The sequence below is a fragment of the Vulpes vulpes genome, chromosome 3 (assembly GCF_048418805.1).
Source record: "Vulpes vulpes isolate BD-2025 chromosome 3, VulVul3, whole genome shotgun sequence".
Lineage (NCBI taxonomy): Eukaryota > Metazoa > Chordata > Mammalia > Carnivora > Canidae > Vulpes > Vulpes vulpes.
The window spans coordinates 75,933,374-75,955,913 of NC_132782.1; the positions used below are offsets into that span (position 1 = coordinate 75,933,374).

Below are 22,540 nucleotides of genomic sequence, written 5' to 3' on the forward strand. Positions count from 1 at the left end.
GCTTGCAAGAACTCCAGGGTTCAAGGAGCTTCTGGGTTACTCAACACATGGAGGTGCTAGGAGAGTACATGGCTAGAGAGGAAATAGTGGCTCCTTGCCGCTTCTCACACACTTTGTACTACACATCTCTTCTACCTAGATGTTCTTCTGTATCCTTTATCATATCCTTTCATAATAAGCTGACATACAGTAAGTAAACTGTTATCTTGAGTTCTGTGAGCTGCTATAGCAAATTAATCAAACCTAAGGAGGTTATGGGAATTACCATTTTATAGCTGATCAGTCAGAAGCACTTGGACTTGAAATTGACATCTGAGGTGGGACAGTTCTGTGGGACTGAGCCCTTAACCTTTGGGATCTGGCTTTGTCTCCAGGTAGATAGGGTCAGAATTGAGATAAATTGTAGGACACCCAGCTGGTGTCACATAATAGCTTTGTATGGGAAAAATTCTCCCACATGGGGTTGGAATGTTATGAATGTGGTATTAGTATGATAGTAAAGGAGAAATAGAGTTTTACTCAGTGGCTTCATAGTATCATCAGAGACCCAGGTTCCTGGCTTTCTCCTCTGACATTCAGCATAGGACTTCCATGCTGAAGTTTATTACTTCATGGTCCAAAATGCTTGCTAGAGCACCAGTCATCATATTGGCATTCCAGCCTTCATTTTGAGCAGGCAGTATAAGGACGGATACAAGAAGGGCACATCTTCTTTTTAAGATGATTTGTAGAACTCTTCCATTTACGTCTTATTGGCCAAAATTTGGTCCCTTAGCACATCCTGCTAAGGGAGGCTGGGAAGTATCATCTTTTAGCTGAGTGTACTGTTGTCCCTAAATAGTTCAGGCATTCTGCTTGGTAAGGAAGAGGGGGGAGAGTATTAGCAGATGACTAGCAATCTGCATCTGTGGACTAAGTATGAAATATAAATGTTAGACACATGACAGCAAAATAAGTTTATTGAGAGGAAGAAAATATTCAAGATAAAAGAAGTCAATTAATTTGTAGTTTTGAAAAGCCCCTGATGTTTACATATGGAAGATTTTTGATGACCATTACCAAAGTAATCTCAGTGGTTTGGTGGAGATGGAAGGCAGGTTGCATAATGTTTGTAAGGATAGAAAAAATTGGTATCTTGGGAGGAGAAGGGAGACAAAGTTTTGGGATTCATTTGGGGTGAAGTGTGTTTCTTGCTTGATTTGAAGTGGAAGAGGCCTGAAGATGAACATGTAGGTAGAGGGGAAGATGTAGAGATACTTGATCTTTATATATCCCAAATAGAGGTAGGTTTTATTTCAAATTTCTAGATTAATGGTTTCATTGGTGCCTTAGGATTCTTGCATTATTGTATGTGTTAAGACAAATAATATTCATCATACTCATCAGCACATTGTTTTTAGTAAGATTTTTTTCAAAAAAATTAGTGATAGTCCTGGTTATCACATTGGCCTTAAGGTCACTTAACAATGCTTATTTAAGAGGTAGAATTATTTGTCCTGTGCATAAATCATGGAATTTTCACCTGACAAATGGTTGGGGAGGGACATAGCAAGGGCACCCAAGAAGTATTTGAAAAAATTACCGTCACATTCAATTTGTTTTTACTGATATTTACTTTGGATTTTCAGAGTGTATTAAGGGAATATTTACTTGTTAATCAAAAGTGATTTGGGGTTAGAAATGATTGAGATGCATTGCCACAAATGGGTATCTGGGAGCCATCAGCCCTCCATCACTAAGAGGCCAGTGGGCATTCTTTCGTGCCACTTTGTAGACTTCATCCTTTCTAATTTCTTTCAAATGGAATAATTTAAAGCCATTCACCTCAAGGCTCATTTGAAAAATTTTAGCTTAGGTGTTGCCACTTCAGAGATTAGAGTTGAACCTTTTTATGAGAGTCGTTGTGTTTGATTTATGAAAAGAGGAGGAAAGGGAAATTAAAAGAATGGTCAGAAGCTAATTTCTTCTGCTTATTGAAACCAGAAAGAAGGAAGCACTTTATCAAACTGACATTTGAAGACCTTTATTAGTGCATTTGGGAAATGAAGATAGTGGAGACTCTGAGTTAGGTTTGATTTACAGCACTGAGAAGATAACCTGCTTCTGTAATGTGGTCCATAAGAAGCCAGTACATGTGGCAGAAGTTCATTTGCCACCTTCAGAGCAGTAACAAAAATGATGCCATTAGTTCCTTCCTAGTTTGAGATATTGGCTTGAAATAAATACCATACATATTCAGTCATTTGCACCTTCACTTCATCCAGCCACACGGTGGGGAAAAAAGGTGTTTTGCCTGTAACAAGCTAGAAATGTTACAAACCACATAAATAGAATTTGAGCAACCGTTAGAGTTTATTAGCTTCATCTCCACCAGTTTTAAGAATCTTACTGATGAGACAGCTTGGGAGCCTGGCATTGCATCTCAAGATGTCTGGAGACACCAACCTGGTACAGAAAATAAAAATAAAAGGTAGAGCAGTGGAGGTTTTTGGATGATAGGGACAAAAGAACTTTCACTGCATGAAGCCTCATTCTGCATTAGCATAAAGAGCATTTCTGTGTTCTCCTGTGCCCGGCTCAGGATGGAAAATTATCCTCTTTTTACTTTATGTACTTCGAAAATGCCTGGTAGACATTGATGACCCTGGAGAATCCCTCAGTTGTGGGTGCATTTGTGTATTTATAACTCATTACCGTGAAAGTGCATGTCTCTTTTTCCCAGGGGTAAGGCAGTGATCATTTTGAGATTCCAGGTTGCCAGTTTCTGGGGATGTTGGCATGCAGGGGCTGAGGACAAGGATGGAGTAGAGAAGTACACCAACTACCTCCTGCCGTCTTTTTAGATGGTTCCACTTAGAGGAATTGCATTTTGAATACGTCAATTCTTTGCTGAAAGTAAAGATTATATCCTTAAAAAAATCCATTAGAAAGAGTCACATTTGAAGAATTTAGCATTTAAAGCAAAATTTAGATTGAAGTTGGGAATTATAGTGAATCAGTGAAAGCCCTTATAAATACTATGTTCATAGGGAATATTAATAACATTTTATAAATCTTTAATTAGTAATGGGTACTGTTCAGTTAATTTCTACTTCTCTGTTCTTGGCTTGCTTTATTATTTTCAGACTCCCCTACAGTAAACCACATGATAATTGTAAATTTGTTTTGTTCTGTGTTTATGCATAGTAAATAAAGCCTTTGCTTTTTTTCTGCCTGTTTGACCCATGGCTAAATTGTTGACTTCAGGTTTCACTGTGGCTCAAGAAACCCAGAGAATAGGGTACTTGAAATGAAAAGCCTGGGATAAATTTTATCTAATCCATTTAGTTTGTCGTATTTTAAAATGTTCTCCTTAACACAGAGTTAGCTTCCTATGTGACACCTATGGTAACTTTATCCCAGACCTCACCAGAATCTATAGAAATTAGAAATTTCTGTCTCCTAATAGGTTCTAAAGTATATTTTAAAGCCTGGATTTGTTTTGTTCTTTTGTCCCTATCATCCAAAAACCTCCACTGCTCTATTTTTTATTTTCTGTCCTTTTTTCTCTTACTAATAGACCTAGGTCTCTCTTTTTTGGTAACATCTCCCTTAGTAGTGATTCAGAAAATACTGTACAGGACAGCCCTGGTGGCTCAGCGGTTTAGTGCCGCCTTCAGCCCAGGGCCTGATCTGGAGACCCGGGATCAAGTCCCATGTCAGGCTACCCACAGGGAGCCTGCTTCTCCCTCTGCCTGTATCTCTGCTTCTCTGTGTGTCTCTCATGAATAAATAAATAAAATCTTAAAAAAAAAAAAGAAATTACTGTATATTCTCATTTAAGTGTTCGCAGTTAAGGAAAATATGAATCTACAGGTGGTAGAATTTTATAGACTAAGCACTGGTGATCAAGGAGGATTACTGTGTCTAGAGGTAGCATCTGAAAGCAGTTATTTCCCAGCCAGCATAGTAGAGACTGGTGTGAGGGTGGGAAGCTACAGCCCGGGGCTCAACTCTGATTTGCTCCTGCTTTTGTAATAAAGTTTTACTGGAACACAGCCATGCTGCTTGTTTACACACTGTCTGTGGCTGCTTTCCTGTTAGAATGGCAGAGCAGAGTAGTTGCCACAGAGACCATTTAGTTCCCAAAGCCTAACCCAGAACAACTTTGCGACCTCTGGATTGGACTCACCATTCAGGTGCAGGGGCCTTGGTGGCTCGCTGCCAAGTCTGCAACTGCCGTTCTTGGTCCTCCTGAAATCCTGATAGGGATTCACTTGACACTACTTGCTTCCTGAAACTCTTTCCTCCCTGGGTGTCTTAGAGCATTTCAGTCTTCTCAGTTTCTTCATTGTTCCTTGCCACCTTCTCCCCCTTTAGGCTTCTCCTTGCCCCCTGTTATTGGACGTATTTCCCAAGCTTCAGGCTTTTTAAAAAAATATTTATTTATTCATTCATGAGTGACAGAGAGAGAGAGAGACAGAGACACAGGCTGAGGGAGAAGCAGGCTCCATGCAGGGAGCCTGACATGGGACTTGATCCTGGGTCTCCAGGATCACGCCTTAGGCTGAAGGCAGGCGCTAAACCACTGAGTCATCCAGGCTGCCCCCAAGCTTCAGTCTTTGTCTCTAGTGATCTTGGTCAAGCACATCCTTCTGTGCTCCCCACACCCCATTCTCAAACCCGTTCCCACTTCTGAGTTCAGTTTCCTAACTAAATGTGCCTCCCAGACATACCTAGCTCCTGAGAATCTGGGTGGGCAAAACCCATCTCATCTGTGTTTTCAAGCCTGCTTTCCTCCTTGTCTCTCCTCTTCCTGTTAAGATGGCTGTTCTGCAATTACTCTTCACCAGAGAGGTCATTTTGACTCCCTAATTTACACTTACCATAGTTGAGATTAGCATCTTAGTTTCTTGGGTTTCCCCCATAACTACCAAAGCAATATGTGTGTAATTTATGACCTTTAGTCTTTTTTTCTTAAAGATTTTATTTATTTATTCAAGAGAAACACATACACAGAGAGGCACAGACATAGGCAGAGGGATAAGCAGGCTCCCTGTGGGGAGCCCAATGTAGGACTTGATCCCAGGACCCTGGGATCACGACCTGAGCCAAAGGCAGACACTAAACCACTGTCATTGATTTCTGCCCTAACTTTTATTCTTTCTTCTACTTGGTCTAGGCTTAAATTGCTCATTATTCTCTACTTTACTAAAGTAAAGGCTTAGGTTATTGATTTTTTTTCACTTAGGACCATGTCATTCATGACCTTTGTATAAATATTCGATTACACTGCATTTAATTGCTGCATACCTGTTCATCAAGTGGATTTGCCGTTAGTTTTTTTTTTTTTTAACCTATCTACTATTAAATACCAGTGTGAAAACCTATGTACATCTTTGCTCGTATTTCTGATTACTTAGAATAAATTATAGAAGAGAAATTCCTGGGGTAAGAAATTATAATTATAAAGGTTTTAAATAGATATTGCCAAATTTGCCTTGTAGTAAGTTTGTATTACATGGTCTTGTCATCTTTACACATTTTTTGTACCAACTTCAGATATTAATATTCCATCATTACTCAGCTTTATAAAGCAATAAAGTTGTTTCATTTTATGTGCGTTCTGATCTTAATGTTAATTTTCTTTTTGTTGAAGTGTAACATGTATCACTAAAGTACACAAGTCCCTTTTTTTTTTTTAAATTTTTATTTATTTATGATAGTCACACAGAGAGAGAGAGAGAGAGAGAGGCAGAGACACAGGCAGAGGGAGAAGCAGGCTCCATGCACTGGGAGCCCGATGTGGGATTCGATCCCGGGTCTCCAGGATCGCGCCCTGGGCCAAAGACAGGCGCCAAACCGCTGCGCCACCCAGGGATCCCAAGTACACAAGTCCTAATTAAGAATACAGCTTGATGAATCTTTAAATAAAATTGATCCACGTGTAATACTCTAAAGATCTCTTTCATGTCTCTTCCTCACTAGTACACACATACGTGTGTGTGTGCATATCTAGCTGTTTACGTATGGTATGAAACAGGGATTCTTTTCCTGTGTGTCGATAAGGGATTGAAGCAGCATCCATTGTTTGAATAATTCATTCTCTGCCCCATGATTTGTGATGGCTGCCTGTTATAATCACATTTTCATATATTCATGGATATTTCTAAGCTTTCCACGTGTTATATCGATTTTTCTTTCTTGTCACATTGCCACATGGTTACTATAGCTTTATACGACTTGATATTTAGCACCAAAGACCCCTCCTCCTTCCTCAAAATTGTTTTTCTTCAAAATTGTCTTGCTGATTCTTGGCACCTTAATACATTTTCATATTTATTTTAGAACCAGTTTGCCAGTGTTCATACACACAACCACATACACACACACAACTTTGGGATTACTGATTGAAATTGCATTGAATTTGTAGTTTAATTTGAGAAAGTTGCCATCCTTATGAAGTTACATCCTTCTCTGTTTATTACTTATTTTAAAGTTGCTTGTTTTATCACTTTATTATTCTTCTACTGGAATTTTTCTTTTTTTAAATATTTTATTTATTCATGAGAGACACACAGAGAGAGAGAGAGAGAGAGAGAGAGAGATAGAGAGAGGCAAAGACACAGGTAGAGGGAGAAGCAGGATCCATGCAGGGATCCTGACGTGGAACTTGATCCCAGGTCTCCAGGATCATGCCCAGGGCTGAAGGTGGCAGTAAACCACTGAGCCACCCAGGCTGCCCTGGAATTTTTTTTTTTTAATTTTATGATAGTCACACACAGAGAGAGAGAGAGGCAGAGACATAGGTAGAGGAAGAAGCAGGCTCCGTGCACCGGGAGCCCGACGTGGGATTCAATCCGGGGTCTCCAGGATCGCGCCCTGGGCCAAAGGCAGGCATTAAACTGCTGCGCCACCCAGGGATCCTTGGAATTTGTTTTCTAATTGTAAACTCTGGTTGGCTGTCTTTGGAGAATGTCAAATTTCCACACATCTTTTGAAATTGTTTGCAGGTTCTTCTTGAGTAGGAGGTTATTTTTGCTCACACGGGTGCTCTAATAGGCTGCTAGGTCCAATTACTGGTCACAAGGCTGTTTCGTTATATTTTTTCAACTAGCTTTATCTACTTTTCATTTTTCATTTCATATATAAGGCAGTGGGGATGGGGTGGCTCAACAGATGATGTATCCTTTTGACCATATGTCCATTATACATACTATTTGGTAAATAATGTGAATTAGGTAAGTAAGGATTTTGGATGAAAGGCTTAATTTTTGGCATTTTAGTTATTTGTATAGCAGATGCCATCTACCCTTCTTTCAGGCTCATCTTGCTGTTATTCCAGATTCACTTTCTTTATGAGTCAGATATGAGCTAGAGTACTGTATACACAGGCACATCTTGTCACTGTTAAGCTTTCCAGGGAGGAAATTTTATAGGCTTACTTCATGGACTTAGTCACCTTCTAATGAGTCACCCCCCCCCCCCCCCCCCCGTCAAGTTTAGGCATAAGGAGGGTAGTTGGTGGGTTAAAACAATCTGAACATTTATAAAATGTTTGCCTTTGGACAGTTAATTCCCCAGGAAGAGAGCCTTTAATATATAACATTTGGGACTTAATTAATTGTTACAAGTAATATTTCTGGAGAAATAGATCTATAGGATTTATTGAATTTAGGGATGTATGCTTTCTGACTTTTCCATGTTCCCTTCAGATTTACTTTCTCTCAGTAGTTTTGTGAGATGTGCTGTGGCTATATTGAGATAGCCTCCTCATATCATCTTCTGTATATTTGGATTCAGGTGTTTCTGTTTGTGTCTGCTTCAGGATGATGGATAGACCTTGCCTGTGGGAACATTGCCAGAGATTTTACTTTTTTGTCAATATCCACAGACATCTGAATTGATGTTGTTGCTTTGGTGATTGGAGTCTGTGTATGCACTCTGGTGTAGGCGGTAACATGATCTTCTCCTTATTGAGTTTTATGACATTGTTTATCTGACTTGTATTTACTCTTCTGTAGATAGGCTACCTCTCTTGTTCCCCTTGTGGCAGTGGCTTTAGACTTCTCAGTATAGATGTTCTCTCACATGGAAAGTAGAGAGAGTGGCCCTAAGATTTTGTGCTTATCTCCTTCTTCCTCTAGAAAACTTACCATTTATTCTTTCATTTATTTTTGTCTTTATTCTTTATATTTCTCTCCCTTATTCATCTTTTTTTTCTTAAAAAAATATTTATTTATTCCTGAGAAACACAGAGAGGAGAGAGAGAGAGAGAGACAGAGACAGAGACAGAAGCAGGCTCCATGCAGGGAGCCCGACACGGGACTCTATCCTGGTCTCCAGTACCATGCCCTGGGCCGAAGGTGGCGCTAAACCGCTGAGCCACCCGGGCTGCCCTCTCTTATTCATCTTTTAAAAAGTTATTATTCTCATTCCTTTTCCTTGTATTCCCATGTTGTAAACTTCTGTATTAGTGGTTCTCAGAGCACAGGTCATTTTTTTCAGACAGTGAAAACTCCTGTTAAAATTCCACTGGAGTCACCTCATCCACTTTCTTCCAGTCTCCAAAGGATGGAGAAACACTACTCCATATTTCTCTTAGGCTTTTTAAAAATTAATTAATTAATTAATTAATTAATTAATTTTTCTCTTAGGCTTTTCTGAAGTGTAAATATTGCTGCCTTTTTTTTGTTTAATCCTCTAATGGGAATATTCCCCCCCTGCTTTTGGGTATTTATTTATAATCTGTCCTTGTCTCATTCAGCTGCCAGTGCTCTTAGCCTACTTTGTCCTTTGCATTTGCACTTCTTTCTCTTCTTGTGGCTCCTCAAGAGACGAACCCCTTTGCCCGTATGTCTGTTATATGCATTATAATGTGTGGTTGCATGTGTGTGTGTGTGGTCTATTCTGCATCTATACATGGATCACATACCTTCCTCCTACTCCTTCACATAGGTAACATTTCCTGCATATTAACCAAGTTGCCAAGAGAATGTCAAGCCCTTCTTGACATTCAGAAATTTCAAAAAAAGAAATTTTTTGCTGTGTAAGTAACTTGTAGAGGCACATGACTCTTCAAACTCCAGGCACACTCTGTGTCATATTTGTTTATATGCATGGTCTTCTGAGGCTTTGCTGAACCTAAGGCAAATATCCTTTTTTATATCCTTTACTCAGTTTCTGGTCTCTGGGCAGGAGAATTTAGTTTAAGCCATCTGCTATAATGGATAATTGAGATCAGGGATATCAAGAGACTGTTAAGCTGATTCAGTCTCAAGAGTTCATACTACTAAAAAATGTGTGTGTATACATGTTTTCTGATCCCAAAACCTTTGTTATATTTCCTTCCAAGCCTTATTTGTGTCATTAATAATACCATATATATACAGTTTTGTTTTTAGCCTTTTAAAAATTCAGCATTATTACATAAACAATTACCCCTCATCATTAAACATTCTCTTAAAACCAGTTCTTCTCAATAGGAACAAGTACAAAACACACATCCCCCTCCCCATTTCCTACCCCATTCTGAAAATAACATTTCCATTGAGCTCTTTCCTTTTGTTAGGAGAGTTTCTCAGCTATGTTAGGATTCATATCCACTGCTCTGAAATAATCAACTTTAGTGTTAAATAGCTATGTCATAAATCATCTTGTGCTTTCTTGAGATTGAAGCTCTTGAGAGTTAATAATACCTCATTATTATAAATAAAGCCAGAATGAATATTCTTATTCATCAGTATTTGTCCACAGTTTTTATCATTTCCAAAGGCAAAATTTTTAGAAGTACAATTATTGGGTCAACAGATTTGAGTATTTTTCAGGTTCTTTAATCATGTTGCCATGTTACTTTCCAAAATGTTTTTACTGAATTCTGCTTTTACCACCAGTGAGTGAGTACGCCTGTCTTGATAAACTCTAGGCTGCACTTGGATATTGCTATTTTAAAAAAATCTTTGCCAATTTGATAACCCAAAATGGTACCTCATTACTGCTTCAATTTGCATGTCTTTGATTACTAGTAACTCAGTACCATATTTTAGGAGACCATTTTATCTTGTTTTGACATAGCTTCAACTCGAGTTCGTCTTGAATTGCAACTGTCAAGATAAATCGTTGAAATTAAGAGCTGTAGTCCTGGGATATAATAACCTCATCCAGAATATGTAGCACTGAAAGCTGCCTAATTAGAAACAACAGAATTCTGTGTAACTCACAGTTATATATATTTTAAACTTTTTATTATAGATTTTTAAAACACACAGGAAAAAAGAGAATAATAGAATGAATTCCTCTATGACCGTGATCTTCACTTTGACAACTATTGGCACTCTTCATTTCTTGTTTCATCTGTCTCTTCTCTGTTTTGAGGGTGGAGAAGGCATTGGAATATTTCAAGTCAAATAAATATGTCACTTTATTCATGAATACGTGTGTATATAACATAGAAGGGCTTTAAAAAAATGAATGACTTTTCCCAGCATTTTGCATGTATTTTATCTCTTAAAGGATTTATTACTAGAGTATATCATATGTACAGAAAAGTGCACAGAGCTCAAGCGGACAGCTTGGTGAATTACTACAAAATGATCACACCTCTATATTCAGCAGCAAGCTTAAAAAATACAATATTAAAAGCACCTTCAGAGTCACCTTTTTATACCATTCATCTTCCCTCCTGGTCATAAGCCCCTCTTCTGTCTAAAACTAATCACCATTTGACTTCTAATACTGTAAGACAGTTTACTCTGGTTTTGAGCTTTATAGAAATGGAATCATATGGTACAGAACTGACCCTTGAACAATGCTGGGGTTGGGGTGCTGACCCCTTGTGCAGTTGAAAATCTTTATATAACTTTTGCCCCCCCAAAACGAGCTACTAATAGCTTGCTGTTGACCAAAAGCCTTACCCATTACATAGTTAATTAACACATATTTTGGGCAGCCCCGATAGCCCAGGGATTTGGCGCCGCCTTCAGCTCGGGGTGTGATCCTGGAGACCTGGGACCCACATCAGGCTCCCTGCATGGAGCCTGCTTCTCCCTCTGCCTGTGTCTCTGCCTCTCTCTCTCTCTGTCTGTCATGATTAAATAAATAAAATCTCTTAAAAAAAACTAACACATATTTTGTATATGTAGTATGTACTGTATTCTTACAATAAAGTAAGCAAGAGAAAGACAAATGCTATTAAAGTCATAAGAAAGAGAAAATACATGTCTAGTACTTACTGTAAGAAATTCAGTAAGTCGATGTATGCAGTTCACATGCATGGTGCTCAAGGGTCAGCTGTATTTTGCTTTATGTTATTAGTTTTGTCCGTGTTGTATATAGCTGTAGTCCATTCATTTTCATTTTTCTATTTCATTATATAAATATGCTACAGTTCATCTATTTTACTGTTGAAGAATAGTCATTTGTTCCAGTTTTTGGCTATCCCAAATCATCCTACAAGTAGTATTCCTGTACATGTCTTTTGGTGTATGTATTTGTTCTTTAATGTTGGCTGTATATCTAGGAATGGAATTCCTGGATCATTCGATATGCATGCATTCATATTTAGTAGTTAATGCCAAATAATTTCTAAAGTAATATATGAATTTGCACTCCTAACACAGCGTGTATCAGTTGTTTTTCTTCCTTGCCACCAGTTTCTTTTGTCAGTTTTTGTGGTGGGTTGTGAAATAATATTTTCTTGTAGATTTAATTTGAATTTCTCTTCATTGGTCATTGGGATACCCTCTTTTGAGAAGGATACTTTCTTCAAAGTTAGTGTTCTCTGTCATTAAATCAGAAAAAGCATTCTTATTCAAAGCCATACAGGGACATTCATGGCTTTTGTCAATATTCATTCTGCATTTATCTTTTTTCTTATTGGTTTGTAGAAGTTATTTACATATTATAGGTATGAGTAAATGTCTTTTCTCACTCTATAGTTTATCTCTTTCTTTTTCATATCTTTTGACAAGGAGAAGTTGCTAATTTTAATGTAGTCCAGCTTAATCATGCTTGCTTTTCTGTTGAGTGTGATTTTAAAGCATTTAAGAAAATCACGAAGAGATTCTTATTTTCTAAATATTTTGTTGTTTTTCTTTTACATTTAAGTCCATAATCCGTTAAAATTTTTTTTTAATTGTGCATGCTTTTAACCCCCTACATGGACATCCATTTCACCCAACACTGTTTATTTAAAATATCTTCTTTTACTACCTTGTTCTATAGTGTCAGTTTTTATAATAAATCATATATCCATACTTGTTACTCATTTCTTTTTTTGTTGAGATAAAATTGATCATTGACATGTGACATTTTGTAAGTTTAAGGTGTGTTCATTTGATACATTTATATAATGCAATATGATATATAATCTAATATTTCCATCACATCCAATAATTATCTTTTTTTATGGTGAGAACATTTAATCTCTTAGCAACTTTGGTATAAACTATAGAATATTGTTAACTATAATCACAATGCTGTGCATTAGATCTCCAGGACTTTATTCATCTTATGCAAGTTCGTACCCTTTGACCAATATCTCTCCAACACCCCAACGCCCTGGCACCTCGTAACCACCATTCTACTCTGTTTCCGTGACTTCAACTACTGTAAATTCCACATATAAATGATATCATACTGTTGACTGTTAAACATCATAGGGGTTCAGGGCACAAACCCCCTGTGCAGTAGAAAATCTGCATATTAACTTTTGACTCCCCTGACACATATTTTGAATATTCTATGTATTATACTATGTTCTTATAATAAAGTAAACTAGAGAAAAGAAAATGTTACTGAAAACATCAAGAAAGAGAAAATAGATTTATAGTACTGTATGTATATATTTACTGAAAATCTCTATATAAGTAGACTCACATAGTTCAAACCCATGTTGTCCAAGGGTCAGCTATATTTGTATTTCTTTCTTTGATTTACCTCACTTGTTATAATAATGCCTTTGATGCCCATGTTTATCCACTTTGTCTCAAATGGGAGTATTTTCTTCTTTCTCTTGGCTGAGTAATATTCCAACATAATATTCCACCACATGTTCATTGACTATTTATCTGTTGATAGTCACTTAGGTTGTTTCCATATATTGGCTATTTTGAATATCCTGTTTTCATTTCCTTTGGTATATACCCAGAAATAGAGTTGCTGGATCATATGCTAGTTCTACTTTTTATTTTTTGAGAATCCTTCATACTGCTCACCATAGTGACTGTACCAATTTACATTCCCACTCACAGTTCCCCAAACCCAAAATGGGTTCCCTTTTTTCTACATCCTTGTTAACACTTGTTTTCTTTTGTTGTCTTAAGGATAGCTAGTCTAATATGTGTGAGCAAATATCTCATTGTGGTTTTGATTTACATTTCCCTGATGATAAGTGACATTGAGCGTCTTTTCATGTACCTGTTGGCCATTTGGATGTCTTCTTTGGGAAAATGTCTATTCAGTTCCTCTGCCCAATTTTTTTTTAAAGATTTTATTTATTCATGAGAGACAGAGAGAGGCAGAGACACAGGCAGAGGGAGAAGCAGGCTCCCCACAAGGAGCCCAATGTGGGACTTGACTCCATCCGGGACTCTAGGATCATGCCCTGAGCCAAAGGCAGATGCTCAACCGCTGAGCTACCCAGGTATCCTACCTCTGCCCAATTTTAAAATCAGACAGTTTCTGGGTTTTTTGTTTTCGTTTTTTGGGGCTTTTTTTTTTTTTTTTTTTGGCTTATTGAATTGTAGTTCTTTAGATATTTTAGCCCTTAATCGGAAAATCATTTGTAAGTATTTTCTCTCATTCTGTAGGATGACTTTTCATTTTGTTGAAGATTAGTTTGATGTAGTCTCATTTGTCTGTTTTTGCTTTTGCTCCTTGTACTTTTGGTGTCATATCCAAAAAGTCATTGCTAAGATTAGTGTCAGAGAACTTTTTCCCTGTGTTATTTTCTAGAAATTTTATGGTTTCAGTCCATATAGAAGTCTTTAGTCCACTTCAAGTTAATTTTTGATGAAAGAGCGAATGATGAAAGATAGGGCTCCATTTTCAGTGCTCTGTATGTGATTATGCAGTTTTCTCAGCATTTATTGAAGAGACTATCTTTTCTCCATTGAGTATTCTCAATGGTCAAATATTGGTTCCCTGGTCAAGGATTAGTTCACTGTATATACCGAAGTTTATTTTCAACTCTGTGTTCCACTGGTTTATGTGTCTGTCTTTGTGTCAGTGCCGTGCTGGTTTGATTACAATAGCTTTGCAGTAAACTTTGAAAGCAGGATATGTGTGCTCCTGCTTTGTTCATTTTTCTCAGGATTGCTTTGGCTGGCCCTTGAGGGTCTCTTATGATTTCATATAAATTTTCAGATTGTTTTTCCTAGTTTGGTGAAAAATCCCATTGGAATTCTGATAGGGATTGCATTGAATCTATAGGTAGCTTTGGGTATTACAGACATTTTAACAGTATTGATTTTTCTGATAGCTCACCATATTTTATAGGTATTTCTTTTTTTTCTTTCCTGTATTTAGATTGGCATTCACATTCTGACTTCCTAAGATACTTATGGATATTCAGTCTTATTTTTTAAAATTGAGATATAATTCATACAGCATAAATTTACCTTTTTAAAGTGTATGAATTCACTGGCTTTTAGCTTATTCACAAAATTGTGCAACTGTTAGCATTATCTCATTCCAGACCATTTTAATAGTGTCTGGCTTTTTTCAGTTAGCATAATTGTTTTCAAGATCCATTCATGTAATTGCTTGAATTAGAACCTCATTCTTTGTTTTTCTAGCTAAATAATACTCCAGTGTATGGATACACACTACATTTTGTTCATCCATTCTTCAGCTGATGGACATTGGTTGTTTCTACCTTTTGGCTCTTAAGAATAACAAGCTGTGGGACGCCTGGGTGGCTCTGTGGCTGAGTGTGTCTGCCTTTGGCTCAGGGCATGATCCGGGAGTCCTGGGATGGAGTCCTGCATCGGGTTCCTTGCATGGAGCCTGCTTCTCTGTCTATGTCTCTGCCTCTTTCTCTGTGTCTCTCATGAGTAAATAAATAAAGTATTTTTTAAAAAGAGAGAATAACAAGCTGTGAATATTCATGTTCAAGTTTTAGTGTGAACCTATGTTTCTAATTCTTTCAGGTGTATCTGCCTAGGAATGGAAATGTTAGGTCATATGGTAGTTGAGTGTTTAACTTTTTGAGGAACCACCAGACTGAAGCACAAAAATTTTTCATTTTGATGAATTTCAACTTATTTTTTTTTCATTTGTTGCTTGTGCTTTTGGTGTCATATCTAATGGCCTAATCCAAAACTTGTCCTCATGTTTTTTTTTTCAAAGAGTTTCATTGTCTTAGCTCTTACATATAGATCTTTGGTCCATTTTGAGTTAATTTGCATGTATAGTATGAAGTAGGAGTTCCACATCATATATTTGCATGTGAATATTCAGTTATCTCAGGACTATTTGTCGAAGAAACTATTTTTCCTCCATTGAATGGATTTGACATGCTTGTCATATCAGTTGACTATATACATGTGGGTTCACTTCTGGACTCAATTCTATTCCATTGATCCATAGATCTGTTCTTATGCCAGTATCATACAATCTTGGTTAGTGTAGCTTTGTGTAAGTCTGGAAATCAGAAAGTGTGAGTTCCACAAATTTGTTCTTTTTCAAAGTTATTTTGGCTCTCTGGGTCCATATGCATTTCTGTATGCATCTTGAAAATCAGCTTTCCTCTCCTCTCTGAAAAATGGGCAGCTGGAATTTTGACAGAGATTTTTTATTTTTTATTGAGCTGAAATTAAATAACATAAAGTTAACCATTTTGAAATGGAGAATGCACTGGCATTTAGTACCTTCATGATGTTGTTTAATTACTGCCTCTACCTAGTTCCTAACCATTTTCATCATTCCTAAATAAACTCTTGTATACAGTGAGTAGGTACTCTCCATCCTCCCTACCCAGTTGCTGACAACCACAAATCTGCTTTCTCTTTCTAAGGATACACCTGTTCTGGATATTTCATAAAGTGAATTCATGCAGTATGTTACTTTTTCATTCCTGGGATAAATACCACTTAGTTATGCTGTGTAATATTTTAATAGCTATTGGATTTGGTTTGATAGGATTTCATTGAGGATTTCTGCATTTATATTCATAAGGGATACTGGATATTTTCTTGTGATATCTTTGGTTTGGTTCAAAGGTAATGGTTGGCCTCAGAGAAGGAATTTAAAAGTGTTCCCTTTTCTTCTGTTAATGGGAAGAGTTTGAGAATTATTCTTGAAATGTTTGACAGAGTTCACCAGTGAAACCATCTGTTTCTGGACTTTTTTTTGGTTGGGAGTTTTTTTTCTTTTTATTACGGATTCAATCTCTTTACTCGTTATAGGTTTGTTCGGATTTTCCATTTTTCTGTGACTCCTTTTTGGCAATTTGTGTGTTTCTAGGAATTTGTCCATTTAATTTAGGTTATATCTAATTTGTTGGCATACACTTGTTCACAGTATTCTCTTATACTCCTTTATATTTCTTTCTGCAAGGTTGGCAGTATTGTCTCCACTTTCATTTCTGATTTTAGATGTGTCTTCTCTCTCTTTTTTAGTCTGGTTACAGGTTTGTCAGTTGGGTTAATATTTTCATAGAACCAACTTGGATATTCTTTCTTCTCCAGTGTTTTCTCCATTCTCCCTTTTACTTCTGTTCTGTTCTCATCTTTATTATTTTTTTCTCTTTTCCCTTTTGGCTTAACTACTCTTCTACATTGAGATGTGAACTTAGGTTAATGTTTTGAGATATTTTTTTTTATGTAGGTGTTTACAGCTATTAATTTTTCTCCAAGCAATGCCTTTCAGTTTTCCATAATTTCTGATATGTTATGGTCTTATTTTTATTTATTGCAAAGTATTTTCCCTTTTTGTTTTTTCTCTGACCTATTGATGTTGTGTAGTGAAAAATTAACTTTACCTAAAATGTGTATGGCTTTTGCCTTTGGATACTGAGAGATGATCTCTTGATTTTTCAGAATGCCCTCCCTGATAGGAATATCTTTGTTTGCCTAGGGACTTTGGCCACTGGTCTAAAGATACAATTTATGGTGGAGGCTTTGGAACCTTATTAGTTTCATTATTAATTAATTCCATTATTAGTTCTAATCTCCAGGGGAACTAATAACTAAAAGTATGACCCTGAACCTCTAGGAGGGCCTGGAAACCCAAGTTTAGCCATGTGGGCCATATGTGATGGAGCTCCAAATAAAAACTCTGGACACCAAAGGCTCGTGTGGGATTTCCTGGTTTGGCAATACTCCTGATGAGAAATTAGCTGTTAATCTTATTGAAGATACCTTGTATGTACCTGTTGTTTAGTGTGTGTGTGTGTGTGTGTGTGTGTGTGTGTGTGTGTTTATAATTGTTATAGCTTAATGAGTTAACCATTTTATCAATATATAAGGACCTTTTTTGGCTCTTGTAACAATATTTTACTTAAAATCTATTTAGTCTGATGTTAGTAGAGCCACCCCAGCTCTCTTTTGGTTACCATTTGCATGGAATGCAATTTTTCCATCCTTTCACTTATCTGTGTCTTTGGACCTAAAGTGAATCTCTCTTGCAGACAGCATAGAAGTGGTTAAGTTTTAAAGAAAAATCCATTCTGTCTTTTAATGGGTTAATTTAATCAACTTAAAGTGATGTATTGATGAAGACTTGTATGATTTTTATTTCTTTTCTATATGTCTTACATATTTTTTGTTTCTCGTTTCCTCCAGTGCTGCCCTTTTTTATTTGATTGATTTTTTTCCAGTGTACTTTTTGATTCTCTCTTCATTTTGTTTGTATATTTGTTTAGTTATTTTCTTAATAGTTATTATGGGGTTTCAACTACTAAGACAATTAATTAATTTTTAAAAAGATTTTATTTATTTATTCATAAGAGACACAGAGAGAGGCAGAGACACAGGCAGAGAGAGAAGCAGGCTCCCCATAGGGAGCCTGAATCGGGACTCGATCCCAGGACCCCAGGATCATGCCCTGGGCCAAAGGCAGATGCTCAACTGCTGAGCCACCCAGGCAGCCCAAGACTTTTGCTTTAGAACAGTCTAGTTTGAATTCCTGCGAGGTTAACTTTAGTTACATACAAAAACTAATCCTACAAAACTCCATCTTCCTCCTTTTATGTTAATTTCACAAATTACATCTTTATACACTGCATGCCTGTTAATATAAATCTGTAGATCTGTAGTTAAACTGCTTTGTGTAGATGTCTTTCAAATCACCTAGGAAACAAAAATAGGAAACTCAAAAATGAGTAATATTGGCTTTTATATTTATTAATGTATTTATTAACTCCTTTATTGGAGTTCTTTATTTCTTCTTTTGGTTTCAAGTTACTGTCTGGTATCATTTCCTGTTCTTCTAAAAGTCTCCCTTTTCTTTTTCTCCAAGGGCAGGTCTGCTCTTAGTGAACTCCCTCAGCTTTTCTTCATTTGGGAATGGCTTAGTTTTTCCTTTATCTTTGAAGGATAGTTTTGACAGGTATTATATTCCTGGTTGACAGTTTTTTTTTCCCCCCTCAGCAGTTTAAATGTCATCCCACTGCCTCCTAACTACTATGGTTGTTGATGAGAAATATGAGAAATTGGTTCTTAATCTCATCAAGGATCTCATATCTGATAAAACACTTCTTTCTTGTGGCTTTCAATTCTTTTTGTCTTTTGACAGTTTCATTATAATGTGTCTTAGTATGGGTTTCTGAATTTATCCTTTTTGGAGTTTTTTGAGCTTCTTAGATATGTAGATTTATGTTTTTCATTAATTTTTTGAAGTTTTTTGCCATCCTGTTTTCAAATATTCTTTTTGCCGTTTTTTTTTTTTTTTCCCTGAGATTTGTAATGTGTATGTTAGTACACTTCGTGGTGTTTTACAGATCTCTAAGAAGAAACATAAATAATAAACCTATAACCCTTCTCTTTCTTTTTGGGAAATAACATTATTAGTGGCTTGATGTGTTTTCTTTAATGATTTCCTGTTGAATCAGATTTTCTTCACTGAGTCTTATAACTTTTTCTTTACCCTCTTTCCTTGATCTGCATCTTCAGTTGTTCATTAAGGTTGAAATTGATTGGCTTCTTAATTTATTTTTTTTTAAGATTTTATTTATTTGTTAGAGAGAGAGAGCACATGGCAGGGAAGAGCAGAAGGAGAGGGAGAAGCAGACTCCCTACTGAGAAGGGAATCTGATGTGGGGCTGATCCCAGGACTCTCGGATCATGACCTAAGCTGAAGACAGACACTTAACCAGCTGAGCCACCAAGGTGCTCCTACTTAATTTTTTTAAGAGTAATTCTACAATAGTTTTCCTGCTTATCTTTGAATGTAAAGAATGTTTCATTTGGTTGCATCATGAGTTATATCTTCGAATTTATTTTCTCATTCTTTATTTAATTTATCAGATTGACACTTTTTTTTTTTGTCTCCCACAAATAGTATAAAACTTCTTTAAAGCCATTTCAATAATAGGTGTGGTTTCTAAGGAGTTTGATAGATTGCCCAGTTTCTAGTAGAGGTATTAAATGTTCATTTCTTTTTAGCAACAATAGTCATTGGTGAGGAATTGTTTTAATTTTGAGGAGATTTTTTTGGTCTTTTTTTGTTTTGTTTTTGTTTTGGCTTTAAATCATTCAGAATTAACTTTTTTTTTTTTTTTTAAAGATTTTATTTACTCAGAGAGAGAGAGAGCGAGAGGGAGAGAGAGAGGCAGAGACACAGGCAGAGGGAGAAGCAGGCTCCGTGCAGGGAGCCTGACATGGGACTCGATTCCGGGTCCCCAGGATCACGCCCTGGACCGAAGGCAGAACTAAACTGCTGAGCCATCTGGGCTGCCCCAGAATTGACTTTTTAACAAGCATGCTATTTGTTCAATACTCACTTTGGTTTTTGTAAATTGAGGAGATAGTGCAAAAAGCAGCAGTGGTGGAGTCTTATCTCTACTAGTTTCTTGGCTCCTCTCCTCTTTTGGTATTACTACTGTTGCTAATTTTCTCTGATTCTGGTTTTATTTAGCAGAATAGAATGTAAATTATACAACAGACAGCACTTTGTTTGCTTTGTTCATTGCTGTATCTCCAGCGCCTTATGCCTGGTGTAGAGAGGGACCCAGTGACTGTTGGTTGGGTAACCAGTGGATCTGTGGAGCTGCTACTGGTGGTGCTGGCGATAGTGGCTAAAATTTATTGCTACCCGTATTTGTGCCAGACCATGTTCTAAGACCTTTGTTTTAGTTCTTTTTACGACAGTACTACAAGATGCTGACGCTATTACTGTCCCCATTAAATAAATTAAATCCCCAGTAAATAACACTGATGTTATTTAAGTAGAGGCACAGAGGGCCCACCTGGATTCACACATCTGGCACCAGAGCCAGAACATAATTGTCACTCTGTGGTTCTTTGTTCATCTTACACATTTTCCTCCTTTCTCCCATCCTTCTGACTGCTCAGGCCTTTTGACTTAATCCTTTTCTCCCTCAGTTCTCTTTGATAAGCACTGAACATTTACCTTTGCTAGTTTGACCTCAGTTTTTAGTCCATGTATTTTCAGTTCATGTATTGCTTCCCCTAAGAAACAATGTAAGTTAAAACCCAAATTTGAAATCTGTCACAAAGATCTGGTCTAAATTTTAGAGGTGAACATCTAGGTCTCTTGCTAGAGACCAGCCACATTAGATATGATAGTACTTGCAAATATCTCCCCTTCCTCCCCGATATTACTGTGTCACTGTGCACCACCGGTGCAGGTCAGGGGCATCTTAGATTCTCAGAATCAACAGAAAATACATGAAATTATAACATGCCAACTTTTTGACATTTTTGACAAATCACATTGTGACATTTTACAAATAACACTGTCCACAAACAACAGGTAGCTAAGCTGTTTGCCCCAATTAAATACCTTCATCCTCATTTTTGTATTCCATGGTATCACACTATATCTGTTCCTACTAGATAACATACCACATTCTGAAAATTCTGTAGTAATAGCCATTCCAGAGCCTATGCAAATTAAAAGTACTAAGTCCCCAAACTGAAAAAACAAAAGTTCAATTCAAATTAAATGAATACAATCTAGCTCACACTCTTCTTTCTTTTCTTTTCTTTCTTTTCTTCTTTTCTTTTCTTTTCTTTTTTCTTTTCTTTTTTTTTTACAAAAAGAAGGATAAAATAACAGTGTTAAGTATTTCCTTTGTAAAGGAAATTCTAGCTTTCACCTTTCAAGCAACATCTGCACCCAGTTTTTGTTTTAATCTAATCTAACTAGAGTCTAACACCCTTTTGTTCTTCTAGAGACCTTAGGAACTGCTTTAACTAATTTTAAACAGACTTTAAATGAAGTCTCTGAAATGATTCCATTGAGTAAGCTCCCCACAGACACAGCTAAAACTCAGATGTGAAGCTGATAATTTGAAATAAACTAATGAAGTCCAGTGGTATTCCTTTTCCGGTAGCCCCTAATGCTTCTCTTTGTCTGTAGCAATTTGATTATAAGTATGCTATAGATAAAAAGGTATGAAAATTAGTTACTTTGCTGATGAAAAGATACAAAGAAAGTAAAAAGGAAAACCATAAAGTATATGAAAAGATTTCCAAGATGTTTATAATAGCCCTCATCTAGCCAGAATATATAAAAATTTAGAAAAATATATCAGTGCTCGCTTTGGCAGCACATATACTAAAGTTAAAACAATACAGAGAAGATTAGCATGGCTCCTGCTCAAGGATGACATGCAAATTCATGAAGTGTTCCATATTAAAAAAAAAATATCAGTAGGGAAAAGACAGCCCAATAGAGAAATATTTAAAACACTTGAACAAGTACTTCATAAAAGCCCACATCCAAATGACCAGAAACATAATCAACTTATTTAGTAATCAGGCCAATACAAAATAAAACAATGCAAGGCTGGCAAATTTTAAACACTAACAACACCAAGTGTTGTTGAAGAAGAGAAATAACTGGAACTGAGACACTGCAGGTGGAAGTAAGGTGGAATGATTCTGGAAGCCGGGTTGGCAGCACCTGCTAGAATTGCAGGAATACACATCCAGTGACCCAGCATTTCTGCTCTCAGATGCTCCACGAAAAATACGTGCTCTTGTGCATCTCAGGAGTTAAGTAAATAACACTGATGGCAACATTATTTTGTAAGAGACCCAAACTGGGGAAAAACAAAGATACAACTTTCACTAGTAGTATATTCATATGATGAAGTACAAAATGGCAATGAATTTGTCTGTACAGCTATGTCCAACAGTATGGATAATCTCATAAAATGTCAAATTCTGTGAAAAAAGCCAGACCTAAAAGAGTATATGTCATAATAGCATTTCAAACAGTTTCCTAAAATTGGCAGAATTAAACGCCAGTGTCAAAAAAGTGTAACAGCATTGTTTCATAACAGCTGAAAATGGAAATGATCCAAATGTCTATCAGTAGGGGAATAGTTGAATAAATTGTTATATATGCAAATAATGGAATACTGGATAACAAT

At 36.7% G+C, this 22,540-nt stretch overlaps 1 protein-coding gene and 1 non-coding gene across 3 annotated transcripts in view; both read left to right on the plus strand.

Annotated features, from left to right (window-relative positions):
• LOC112934119 (S-adenosyl-L-methionine-dependent tRNA 4-demethylwyosine synthase TYW1) overlaps positions 1–22,540 on the plus strand; it is a 201,860-nt gene that overhangs the window by 142,821 nt on the left and 36,499 nt on the right. The gene's annotated exons all lie outside the window — the stretch shown is intronic.
• Positions 21,697–21,803, plus strand: LOC112934144 (U6 spliceosomal RNA). The gene has a single exon (XR_003237841.2). It is a non-coding gene; the product is annotated as a U6 spliceosomal RNA (small nuclear RNA).